This window comes from Geospiza fortis, unplaced genomic scaffold, assembly GCF_000277835.1.
Source record: "Geospiza fortis unplaced genomic scaffold, GeoFor_1.0 scaffold601, whole genome shotgun sequence".
In the NCBI taxonomy this organism is placed as follows: Eukaryota; Metazoa; Chordata; class Aves; order Passeriformes; family Thraupidae; genus Geospiza; species Geospiza fortis.
The window spans coordinates 366,201-366,998 of record NW_005054566.1 but is presented as its reverse complement, the minus strand read 5'-3'; positions in this window follow the sequence as shown (position 1 = coordinate 366,998).

Below are 798 nucleotides of genomic sequence, written 5' to 3'. Positions count from 1 at the left end.
CTGGGGAGGAGAGGCAGCTGTGGCACAGCCTCTGTCCCTCTGTCTGTGCCCGGAAAGGACGGGCTGCCCCAGCCTGGTGCCTTCAGAAGGCTCAGCGTGGTCTGGGCAGGCTGCACACCCAGGGGTTCCCAGGAAGTGGCTGTGGGCTGTAGGGCAGAGAGTGGCCCTAACCCTAACCCTAACCCTAACCCTAACCCTGCCCGCTGCTCCCTCACGGCCAGGCCGTATCTCTGTCTGGGTCTCTTTTGTCACCATTTGTGTGACCTTGCATTAAACACCCTGAGTGCTGTGCCTGGGCCAAAACCTGGCTGTGGGCAGCTGTTCCTGCGGGACACCCCAGAGACCGCGCTCTTCATCCTGCAGTCACCAGGGTTTATTGGGGTTTGCCCCTGTACCAGCTCATGGCCCACAGGCACCACCTTCCCATTTCTGGCACCTGGCTGCAGGGGCTGGCAGCACCAGATCCATCCCGGGAGGCAAGCCAGGAGCTCTGGAGGGGTCTCTGCCCATGGCATGTGGGCACCAGGCCAGTTTGTGCCCAGGAAATACATGCCAGGAGGATGTACAAACTGGAAGCAGAGAGCTGCAGCCGAAGCACGTATTGTTACAACCTCCAAACCTAGCCCTCTGTGTGCTTCCTTCACTATCTTCACCCCGAAAGAGATGATGATAGCCCTGAAAGGGATTTTCCCAGGTCCTTTAACGGGCTGCTGGAGGCCGGGGCGGCTCTCCCGGGCTGGCGGGGCCGGGCTGAGCGCGGCGCCGGGCGGCGCCCCGGGGTTATCGGCGGCGGTGGCC